General features: G+C 43.8%; 1 protein-coding gene across 13 annotated transcripts in view; it reads right to left on the reverse strand.

Annotated features, from left to right (window-relative positions):
* LOC138755303 (receptor-type tyrosine-protein phosphatase delta) overlaps positions 1-12,097 on the reverse strand; it is a 1,191,445-nt gene that overhangs the window by 503,277 nt on the left and 676,071 nt on the right. The window lies entirely within an intron of this gene.

Below are 12,097 nucleotides of genomic sequence, written 5' to 3' on the forward strand. Positions count from 1 at the left end.
GTAAGATTCTCATTGAGAACTGGCACAGTAGAGAAGTTGAATTGCCAAACATAGGCCGGATTGGACAAGTGTGGGTTGGACAAGAGTGGGTCGGACATTTTGGTCAGTGAAGCTATTTCCATGCTGTATGATTCTATGATTGAGAACTGGCACAGAAGAGAAGTTGAATTGTCAAACATAGGGTGGGTTGGAATAGAGTGGGTTGGACATTTTGGTGAGTGAAGCTATTTCCATGCTGTATGATTCTATGATTGAGAACTGGCACAGAATAGAAGTTGAATTGTCAAACATAGGGTGGGTTGGACAAGTGTGGGTGGGACAAGAGTGGGTCAGACGTTTTGGTCAGTGAAGATATTTCCATGCTGTATGATTCCATGATTGAGTACTGGCACAGAAGAGAAGTTGAATTGCCAAAGATAGGGTGGGTTGGACAAGAGTGGGTCGGACATTTTGGTCAGTGAAGTTATTTCCATGCTGCATGATTCTATGATTGAGAACTGGCACAGAAGAGAAGTTGAATTGCCAAACATAGGGTGGGCTGGACAAGTAAGGGTTGGACAAGAGTGGGTCGGATATTTTGGTCAGTGAAGCTATTTCCATGCTGTATGACTCTATGATTGAGAACTGGCACAGAAGAGAATTTCAATTGCCAAAGATAGGGTGGGTTGGACAAGTGTGGGTTGGAAAAATGTTGGTGGGATATTTTGGTCAGCGAAGCTATTTCCATGCTGTATGATTCTATGATTGAGAATTGGCACAGAAGAGAAGTTGAATTGCCAAACATAGGGTGGGTTGGAATAGAGTGGGTTGGACATTTTGGTGAGTGAAGCTATTTCCATGCTGTATGATTCTATGATTGAGAACTGGCACAGAATAGAAGTTGAATTGTCAAACATAGGGTGGGTTGGACAAGTGTGGGTGGGACAAGAGTGGGTCAGACGTTTTGGTCAGTGAAGCTATTTCCATGCTGTATGATTCCATGATTGAGTACTGGCACAGAAGAGAAGTAAGAGAAGTTGAATTGCCAAAGATAGGGTGGGTTGGACAAGAGTGGGTCGGAAATTTTGCTCAGTGAAGCTATTTCCATGCTGTATGATTCTATGAATTAGAACTGGCACAGAAGATAAGTTGAATAGCCAAACATAGGGTGGGCTGGACAAGTGTGGGTTGGATCAGAGTTGGTCGGACATTTTGGTCAGTGAAGCTATTTTCATGCTGTATGATTCTATGACTGAGAACTGGCACAGAAGGGAAGTTGAATTGCCAAACATAGGATGGGTTGGACAAGTGTGCGTTAGAAAAGAGTGGGTTGGACATTTTGGTTAGTGAAGCTATTTCCATGCTATATGATTCTATGATTGAGAACTGGCACAGAAGAGAAGTTGAATTGCCAAACATAGGGTTGGTTGGACAATTGTGGGTTGGACAATTGTGGGTTGGAAGAGAGAGGATCGGGCATTTTGGTCAGTGAAGCTATTTCCCTGCTGTATGATGCTATGAATGAGAACTGGCACAGAAGAGAAGTTGAATTGCCAAACATAGGGTGGGTTGGACAAGTGTGGGTTGGACAAGAGTGGGTTGGACATTTTGGTCAGTGAAGCTATTTCCATGCTGTATGATTCCATGATTGAGGAATGGCACAGAAGAGAAGTTGAATTGCCAAACATAGGGTGGGTTGAACAAGTGTGCTTTGGACAAGAATTGGACAGACATTTTGGTCAGTGAAGCTATTTCCATGCTGTAAGATTCTATGATTGAGAACTGGCACGGAAGAGAAGTTGAATTGCCAAACATAGGGTGGGTTGGACAAGTGTGGTCTGGACAAGAGAGCGTCGGACATTTTGGTCAGTGAAGCTATTCCCATGCTGTAAGATTCTATGATTGAGAACTCTCACAGAAGAGAAGTTCAATTGCCAAACATAGGGTGGGTTGGACAAGTGTGGGTTGTACAATGGTGGGTCGGACATTTTGGTCAGTGAAGATATTTCCATGCAGTATGATTCTATGATTGAGACCTGGCACAGAAGAGATGTTGAATTGCCAAAGATAGTGTGGGTTGGACAAGAGTGGGTCGGACATTTTGGTCAGTGATGCTATGTCCATGCTGTATGATTCTGAGAACTGGCACAGAAGAGAAGTTGAATTGCCAAACATAGGGTCGGTTGGACAGGTGTGCGTTGGACAAGAGTGGGTCGGACATTTTGGTCCGTGAAGCTATTTCCATGCCGTATGATTCTATGATTGAGGACTGGCAAAGAAGAGAAGTTGAATTGCCAAACATAGGGTGGGTTGGGCAAGTGTGGGTTGGACAAGAGTTGGTCGGACATTTTGGTCAGTGAATCTATTTCCATGCTGTATGATTCTATGATTGAGAACTGGCACTGAAGAGAAGTTGAATTGCCAAACATAGGGTGGGTTGGACAAGTGTGGGTTGGACAAGAGTGGGTCGGATATTTTGGACAGTGAAGATATTTCCATGCAGCATGATTCCATGATTGAGAACTGGCACAGAAGAGAAGTTGAATTGCCAAACTTAGGGTGGGTTGGACCAGTGTGGGTTGGACTAGAATAGGACGGACATTTTGGTCAGTTCAGCTATTACCATGATTTAAGATTCTATGTTTGAGAACTGTCACAGTAGAGATGTTGAATTGCCAAACATAGGGTGGGTTGGACAAGTGTGGGTTGGGCAATAGTGGATGGGACGTTTTGGTCAGTGAAGCTATTTCCATGCTATATGCTTCTATGATTGAGATCTTGCACAGAAGAAAATTTGAATTGCCAAACATAGGGTGGGTTGGACAAGTGTGGGTTGGACAAGAGTGGGTCGGACATTTTGGTCTGTGAAGCTATTTCCATGCTGTATGATTCTCTGATTGAGAACTGGCAGAGAAGAGAAGTTGAAGTGCCAAAGATAGGGTGGGTTGGACAAGTGTCGGTTGGAAAAGAGTGGGTTGGACATTTTGGTCAATGAAGCTATTTCCATGCTGTATGATTCCATGATTGAGAACTGGCACAGAATAGAAGTTAATTTGCCAAACATAGGGTGGATTGGACAAGTGTGGGTTGGACGAGAGTGGGTTGGACGAGAGTGGGTCGGACATTTTGGTTAGGTAAGCTATTTCCCAGCTGTATGATTCTATGACTGAGAACAGGCACAGAAGAGAAGTTGAATTGCCAAACATTGGGTGGGTTGGACAAGAGTGGGTCGGACATTTTAGTCCGTGAAGCTATTTCCTTGCCGTATGATATTATGATTGAGAACTGGCACAGAAGAGAAGTTGAATTCCCAAACATAGGGTGGGTTGGACAAGTGTGGGTTGGACAAGAGTGGGTTGGACATTTTGGTCAGTGAAGCTATTTCCATGCTGTATGATTCCATGATTGAGAACTGGCACTGAAGAGAAGTTGAATTGCCAAACATAGGGTGGGTTGAACAAGTGTGGGTTGTACAAGAGTGGGTCGGACATTTTGGTCAGTGAAGATATTTCCATGCAGTATGATTCTATGATTGAGAACTTGCACAGAAGAGAAGTTGAATTGCCAAACATAGGGTGGGTTGGACAAGTGTGGGATGTACAAGTGTAGGTCGGACATTTTGGTCAGTGAAGCTATTTCCATGCTGTATGATTTTATGACTGAGAACTGGCACAGAATAGAAGTTGAATTGCCAAAGATAGTGTGGGTTGGACAAGAGTGGGTCGGACATTTTGGTCAGTGATGCTATGTCCATGCTGTATGATTCTGAGAACTGGCACAGAAGAGAAGTTGAATTGCCAAACATAGGGTCGGTTGGACAGGTGTGCGTTGGACAAGAGTGGGTCAGAAATTTTGGTCCGTGAAGCTATTTCAATGCCGTATGATTCTATGACTGAGAACTGGCACAGAAGAGAAGTTGAATTGCCAAACTTAGGGTGGGTTGGACCAGTGTGGGTTGGACTAGAATAGGACGGACATTTTGGTCAGTTCAGCTATTACCATAATTTAAGATTCTATGTTTGAGAACTGTCACAGTAGAGATGTTGAATTGCCAAACATAGGGTGGGTTGGACAAATGTGGGTTGGGCAATAGTGGATGGGACGTTTTGGTCAGTGAAGCTATTTCCATGCTATATGCTTCTATGATTGAGATCTGGCACAGAAGAAAATTTGAATTGCCAAACATAGGGTGGGTTGGACAAGTGTGGGTTGGACAAGAGTGGGTCAGACATTTTAGTCAGTGAAGTAATTTCCATGCTGTATGATTCTCTGATTGAGAACTGGCACAGAAGAGAAGTTGAATTGCCAAACATAGGGTGGGTTGGACAAGAGTGGGTCGGACATTTTGGTCTGTGAAGCTATTTCCATGCCGTTTGATTTTATGATTGAGAACTGGCACAGAATAGAAGTTGAAATGCCAAACAAAGTGTGGGTTGGACAATTGTTGGTTGGACAAGAGTGGGTTGGACATTTTGGTCAGTGAAGCTATTTCCCTGCTGTATGATTCTATGACTGAGAACTGGCACAGAAGAGAAGTTGAATTGCCAAACATAGGGTGGGTTGGACAAGTGTGGGTTGGACAAAAGTCGGTCGGACTTTTTGGTCAGTGAAGCTATTTCCGTGCTGTATGATTCTATGATTGAGAACTGGCACAGACGAGAAGTTGAATTGCCAAACATAGGGTGGGTTGGACAAGTGTGGGTTGGACAAGAGTGGGTTGGACATTTTGGTCAGTGAAGCAATTTCCATGCTGTATGATTCCATGATTGAGAACTGGCACTGAAGAGAAGTTGAATTGCCAAACATAGGGTGGGTTGAACAAGTGTGCGTTGGACAAGAATTAGACAGACATTTTGGTCAGTGAAGCTATTTCCATGCTGTAAGATTCTATGATTGAGAACTGGCAGAGAAGAGAAGTTGAATTGCCAAACATAGGGTGGGTTGGACAAGTGTGGTCTGGACAAGAGAGCGTCGGACATTTTGGTCAGTGAAGCTATTCCCATGCTGTAAGATTCTATGATTGAGAACTGTCACAGAAGAGAAGTTCAATTGCCAAACATAGGGTGGGTTGGACAAGTGTGGGTTGTACAAGAGTGGGTCGGACATTTTGGTCAGTGAAGGTATTTCCATGCAGTATGATTCTATGATTGAGAACTCGCACAGAAGAGAAGTTGAATTGCCAAACATAGGGTGGGTTGGACAAGTGTGGGATGTACAAGTGTAGGTCAGACATTTTGGTCAGTGAAGCTATTTCCATGCTGTATGATTCTATGACTGAGAACTGGCACAGAAGAGAAGTTGAATTGCCAAAGATAGTGTGGGTTGGACAAGAGTGGGTCGGACATTTTGGTTAGTGATGCTATGTCCATGCTGTATGATTCTGAGAACTGGCACAGAAGAGAAGTTGAATTGCCAAACATAGGGTCGGTTGGACAGGTGTGCGTTGGACAAGTGTGGGTCGGACATTTTGGTCCGTGAAGCTATTTCCATGCCGTATGATTCTATGATTGAGGACTGGCAAAGAAGAGAAGTTGAATTGCCAAGCATAGGGTGGGTTGGGCAAGTGTGGGTTGGACAAGAGTTGGTCGGACATTTTGGTCAATGAATGTATTTCCATGCTGTATGATTCTATGATTGAGAACTGGCACTGAAGAGAAGTTGAATTGCCAAACATAGGGTGGGTTGGACAAGTGTGAGTTGGACAAGGGTGGGTCGGATATTTTGGACAGTGAAGATATTTCCATGCAGCATGATTCCATGATTGAGAACTGGCACAGAAGAGAAGTTGAATTGCCAAACTTAGGGTGGGTTGGACCAGTGTGGGTTGGACTAGAATAGGACGGACATTTTGGTCAGTTCAGCTATTACCATGATTTAAGATTATATGTTTGAGAACTGTCACAGTAGAGATGTTGAATTGCCAAACATAGGGTGGGTTGGACAAGTGTGGGTTGGGCAATAGTGGATGGGACGTTTTGGTCAGTGAAGATATTTCCATGCTATATGCTTCTATGATTGAGATCTGGCACAGAAGAAAATTTGAATTGCCAAACATAGGGTGGGTTGGACAAGTGTGGGTTGGACAAGAGTGGGTCAGACATTTTGGTCAGTGAAGTAATTTCCATGCTGTATGATTCTCTGATTGAGAACTGGCACAGAAGAGAAGTTGAATTCCCAAACATAGGGTGGGTTGGACAAGAGTGGGTCGGACATTTTGGTCTGTGAAGCTATTTCCATGCCGTATGATTTTATGATTGAGAACTGGCACAGAATAGAAGTTGAATTGCCAAACAAAGTGTGGGTTGGACAATTGTTGGTTGGACAAGAGTGGGTTGGACATTTTGGTCAGTGAAGCTATTTCCCTGCTGTATGATTCTATGACTGAGAACTGGCACAGAAGAGAAGTTGAATTGCCAAACATAGGGTGGGTTGGACAAGTGTGGGTTGGACAAAAGTCGGTCGGACTTTTTGGTCAGTGAAGCTATTTCCGTGCTGTATGATTCTATGATTGAGAACTGGCACAGAAGAGAAGTTGAATTGCCAAACATAGGGTGGGTTGGACAAGTGTGGGTTGGACAAGTGTGGGTTGGAATAGAGTGGGTCGGACATTTTGGTCAGTGAAGCTATTTCCATGCTGTATGATTCTATGATTGAGAACTGGCACAGAAGAGAAGTTGAAGTGCCAAAGATAGGGTGGGTTGGACAAGTGTGGGTTGGACAAAGTGGGTCGGACGTTTTGGTCAGTGAAGCTATTTCCATGCTGTATGATTCTATGATTGAGAAGTGGCACAGAAGAGAATTTGAATTGCCAAACATAGTGTGGGTTGGACAAATGTGGGTTGGACAAGAGTGGGTCGGACATTTTGGTCAGTTCAGCTATTTCCATACTGTAAGATTCTATGATTGAGAACTGGCACAGTAGAGAAGTTGAATTGCCAAACATAGGCCGGGTTGGACAAGTGTGGGTCGGACATTTTGGTTAGTGATGCTATGTCCATGCTGTATGATTCTGAGAACTGGCACAGAAGAGAAGTTGAATTGTCAAACATAGGGTCGGTTGGACAGGTGTGCGTTGGACAAGAGTGGGTCAGACATTTTGGTTAGTGATGCTATGTCCATGCTGTATGATTCTGAGAACTGGCACAGAAGAGAAGTTGAATTGCCAAACATAGGGTCGGTTGGACAGGTGTGCGTTGGACAAGTGTGGGTCGGACATTTTGGTCCGTGAAGCTATTTCCATGCCGTATGATTCTATGATTGAGGACTGGCAAAGAAGAGAAGTTGAATTGCCAAGCATAGGGTGGGTTGGGCAAGTGTGGGTTGGACAAGAGTTGGTCGGACATTTTGGTCAATGAATCTATTTCCATGCTGTATGATTCTATGATTGAGAACTGGCACTGAAGAGAAGTTGAATTGCCAAACATAGGGTGGGTTGGACAAGTGTGAGTTGGACAAGGGTGGGTCGGATATTTTGGACAGTGAAGATATTTCCATGCAGCATGATTCCATGATTGAGAACTGGCACAGAAGAGAAGTTGAATTGCCAAACTTAGGGTGGGTTGGACCAGTGTGGGTTGGACTAGAATAGGACGGACATTTTGGTCAGTTCAGCTATTACCATGATTTAAGATTCTATGTTTGAGAACTGTCACAGTAGAGATGTTGAATTGCCAAACATAGGGTGGGTTGGACAAGTGTGGGTTGGGCAATAGTGGATGGGACGTTTTGGTCAGTGAAGCTATTTCCATGCTATATGCTTCTATGATTGAGATCTGGCACAGAAGAAAATTTGAATTGCCAAACATAGGGTGGGTTGGACAAGTGTGGGTTGGACAAGAGTGGGTCAGACATTTTGGTCAGTGAAGTAATTTCCATGCTGTATGATTCACTGATTGAGAACTGGCACAGAAGAGAAGTTGAATTGCCAAACATAGGGTGGGTTGGACAAGAGTGGGTCGGACATTTTGGTCTGTGAAGCTATTTCCATGCCGTATGATTTTATGATTGAGAACTGGCACAGAATAGAAGTTGAATTGCCAAACAAAGTGTGGGTTGGACAATTGTTGGTTGGACAAGAGTGGGTTGGACATTTTGGTCAGTGAAGCTATTTCCCTGCTGTATGATTCTATGACTGAGAACTGGCACAGAAGAGAAGTTGAATTGCCAAACATAGGGTGGGTTGGACAAGTGTGGGTTGGACAAAAGTCGGTCGGACTTTTTGGTCAGTGAAGCTATTTCCGTGCTGTATGATTCTATGATTGAGAACTGGCACAGAAGAGAAGTTGAATTGCCAAACATAGGGTGGGTTGGACAAGTGTGGGTTGGACAAGTGTGGGTTGGAATAGAGTGGGTCGGACATTTTGGTCAGTGAAGCTATTTCCATGCTGTATGATTCTATGATTGAGAACTGGCACAGAAGAGAAGTTGAAGTGCCAAAGATAGGGTGGGTTGGACAAGTGTGGGTTGGACAAAAGTGGGTCGGACGTTTTGGTCAGTGAAGCTATTTCCATGCTGTATGATTCTATGATTGAGAAGTGGCACAGAAGAGAATTTGAATTGCCAAACATAGTGTGGGTTGGACAAATGTGGGTTGGACAAGAGTGGGTCGGATATTTTGGTCAGTTCAGCTATTTCCATACTGTAAGATTCTATGATTGAGAACTGGCACAGTAGAGAAGTTGAATTGCCAAACATAGGCCGGGTTGGACAAGTGTGGGTTGGACAAGAGTGAGTCGGACATTTTGGTCAGTGAAGCTATTTCCATGCTGTATGATTCTACGATTGAGAAGTGGTGCAGAAGAAAAGTTGAATTGCCAAACATAGGGTGGGTTGGACAAGTGTGGGTTGGACAAGAGTGCGTCAGACATTTTGGTCAGGGTAGCAATTTCCATGCTGTATGACTCTATGATTGAGAACTGGCGCAGAAGAGAAGTTGAACTGCCAAAGATAGGGTGGGTTGGACAAGTGTGGGTTGGAAAAAAGTGGGTGGGATATTTTGGTCAGCGAAGGTATTTCCATGCTGTATGATTCTATGATTGAGAACTGGCACAGAAGAGAAGTTGAATTGCCAAACATAGGGTGGGTTGGAATAGAGTGGGTCGGACATTTTGGTCAGTGATTCTATTTCCATGCTGTATGATTCTATGATTGAGAACTGGCACAGAAGAGAAGTTGAATTGCCAAACATAGGGTTGGTTGGACAATTGTGGGTTGGACAATTGTGGGTTGGAAGAGAGAGGGTCGGGCATTTTGGTCAGTGAAGCTATTTCCCTGCTGTATGATGCTATGACTGAGAACTGGCACAGAAGAGAAGTTGAATTGCCAAACATAGGGTGGGTTGGACAAGAGTGGGTCTGACATTTTGGACAGTGAAGATATTTCCATGCAGTATGATTCCTTGATTGAGAACTGGCACAGAAGAGAAGTTGAATTGCCAAACATAGGGTGGGTTGGACAAGTGTAGGTTGGACAAGAGTGGGTCGGATATTTTGGTCAGTTCAGCTATTTCCATACTGTAAGATTCTATGATTGAGAACTGCCACAATAGAGAATTTGAATTGCCAAATATAGGCCGGGTTGGACAAGTGTGGGTTGGACAAGAGTGGGTCGGACATTTTGGTCAGTGAAGCTATTTCCATGCTGTATGAATCTACGATTGAGAAGTGGCACAGAAGAAAAGTTGAATTGCCAAACATAGGGTGGGTTGGACAAGTGTGGGTTGGACAAGAGTGCGTCAGACATTTTGGTCAGGGAAGCTATTTCCATGCTGTATGACTCTATGATTGAGAACTGGCACAGAAGAGAAGTTGAATGCCAAAGATAGGGTGGGTTGGACAAGTGTGGGTTGGAAAAAAGTGGGTGGGATATTTTGGTCTGCGAAGGTATTTCCATGCTGTATGATTCTATGATTGAGAACTGGCACAGAAGAGAAGTTGAATTGCCAAACATAGGGTGGGTTGGAATAGAGTGGGTCGGACATTTTGGTCAGTCAAGCTATTTCCATGCTGTATGATTCTTTGATTGAGTACTGGCACAGAGTAGAAGTTGAATTGTCAAACATAGGGTGGGTTGGACAAGTGTGGGTGGGACAAGAGTGGGTCAGACGTTTTGGTCAGTGAAGCTATTTCCATGCTGTATGATTCCATGATTGAGTACTGGCACAGAAGAGAAGTTGAATTGCCAAAGATAGGGTGGGTTGGACAAGAGTGGGTCGGACATTTTGGTCAGTGAAGTTATTTCCATGCTGCATGATTCTATGATTGAGAACTGGCACAGAAGAGAAGTTCAATTGCCAAACATAGGGTGGGCTGGACAAGTAAGGGTTGGACAAGATTGTGTCGGATATTTTGGTCAGTGAAGCTATTCCCATGCTGTATGATTCTATGATTGAGAACTATCACAGAAGAGAGGTTGAAATGCCAAACATAGGGTGGGCTGAACAAGTGTGGGTTGGACAAGAGTGGGTCGAACAATTTGGTCAGTGAAGCTATTTCCATGCTGTATGATTCTATGACTGAGAACTGGCACAGAAGAGAAGGTGAATTACCAAACATATGGTGCGGTGGAAAATTGTGGGTTGGACAAGAGTGGGTCGCATATTTTGGTCAGTGAAGCTATTTCCATGTTGAATGATTCTATGACTGAGAAATGGCACAGCAGAGAAGTAGATTTGCCAAACATAGGGTGTATTGGACATGTGTGGGTTGGACAAGAGTGGTTCGGACATTTTGGTCAGTGAGCTATTTCCATGCTGTATGATTCTATGACTGACAACTGGCACAGAAGAGAAGTTGAATTGCCCAAAATAGGGTGGGTTGGACAAGAGTGGGTTGGAAATTTTGATTAGTGAAGCTATTTCCATGCTGTATGATTCTATGAATGAGAACTGGCACAGAAGATAAGTTGAATAGCAAAACAATGGGTGGGATGGACAAGTGTGGGTTGAATAAGAGTTGGTCGGACATTTTGGTCAGTGAAGCTATTTTCATGCTGTATGATTCTATGATTGAGAACTGGCACAGAATATAAGTTGAATTGCCAAACATAGGGTGGGTTGGACAAGTGTGGGTGGGAGAAGAGTGGGTCAGACGTTTTCGTCAGTGAAGATATTTCCATGCTGTATGATTCCATGATTTAGTACTGGCACAGAAGAGAAGTTGAATAGCAAAACAATGGGTGGGATGGACGAGTGTGGGTTGAATAAGAGTTGGTCGGACATTTTGGTCAGTGAAGCTATTTTCATGCTGTATGATTCTATGATTGAGAACTGGCACAGAATATAAGTTGAATTGCCAAACATAGGGTGGGTTGGACAAGTGTGGGTTGGACAAGAGTGCGTCAGACATTTTGGTCAGGGAAGCTATTTCCATGCTGTATGACTCTATGATTGAGAACTGGCACAGAAGAGAAGTTGAATGCCAAAGATAGGGTGGGTTGGACAAGTGTGGGTTGGAAAAAAGTGGGTGGGATATTTTGGTCAGCGAAGGTATTTCCATGCTGTATGATTCTATGATTGAGAACTGGCACAGAAGAGAAGTTGAATTGCCAAACATAGGGTGGGTTGGAATAGAGTGGGTCGGACATTTTGGTCAGTCAAGCTATTTCCATGCTGTATGATTCTTTGATTGAATACTGGCACAGAATAGAAGTTGAATTGTCAAACATAGGGTGGGTTGGACAAGTGTGGGTGGGACAAGAGTGGGTCAGACGTTTTGGTCAGTGAAGCTATTTCCATGCTGTATGATTCCATGATTGAGTACTGGCACAGAAGAGAAGTTGAATTGCCAAAGATAGGGTGGGTTGGACAAGAGTGGGTCGGACATTTTGGTCAGTGAAGTTATTTCCATGCTGCATGATTCTATGATTGAGAACTGGCACAGAAGAGAAGTTCAATTGCCAAACATAGGGTGGGCTGGACAAGTAAGGGTTGGACAAGATTGTGTCGGATATTTTGGTCAGTGAAGCTATTCCCATGCTGTATGATTCTATGATTGAGAACTATCACAGAAGAGAGGTTGAAATGCCAAACATAGGGTGGGCTGAACAAGTGTGGGTTGGACAAGAGTGGGTCGAACAATTTGGTCAGTGAAGCTATTTCCATGCTGTATGATTCTATGAC

The sequence above is a fragment of the Narcine bancroftii genome, chromosome 1 (assembly GCF_036971445.1).
Source record: "Narcine bancroftii isolate sNarBan1 chromosome 1, sNarBan1.hap1, whole genome shotgun sequence".
Taxonomy (NCBI): domain Eukaryota; kingdom Metazoa; phylum Chordata; class Chondrichthyes; order Torpediniformes; family Narcinidae; genus Narcine; species Narcine bancroftii.